Raw genomic sequence first — 464 nt, 5'->3', positions numbered from 1 at the left:
AATCTGGCCTCGCGCTGGGGGAGGGAACGGAGGGGGGGAAGGCGTCGGCGCCGCGGCCCTCTAAGCCCCGCCTTTCAGCCTTCCTAGCCAATGAAAAGATTCCATCAGTGGGGAGGGGCTTGCGGAGGCTCCTGAAGTCGGGGAAGGGGGGGGGTGAAGGGAACTTTGGGGAGGGGGAGGAAAGTTCGCTCCATCAAGATCTCCATCACGTTGTCGCCGTCACCGTGCAACGGGCTTCTCCCCCCCCAGGGCCCCGCCCAGCAACACTCTAGGACCCCGTGCTGCTGCTGACTCTTGCAAGTTTATTGCAAGTCTTGTGCTCGTTCTTGTTTTTCTTAAAGCCCCAGCTGCTGGGAGGAAGCGACTCTCACCTCTTCCCCCCTCCCCCTCCCCCTCCCCAAGTTGCTAGCCCTCCCAGTTGCAGAGTAAAGCTTGAACACACCGACCGAGTGCCCCCTAAAGGC

This window comes from Trachemys scripta, chromosome 3 (assembly GCF_013100865.1).
Source record: "Trachemys scripta elegans isolate TJP31775 chromosome 3, CAS_Tse_1.0, whole genome shotgun sequence".
NCBI classification, from domain to species: Eukaryota; Metazoa; Chordata; order Testudines; family Emydidae; genus Trachemys; species Trachemys scripta.
This window is presented reverse-complemented; position numbering follows the sequence as displayed.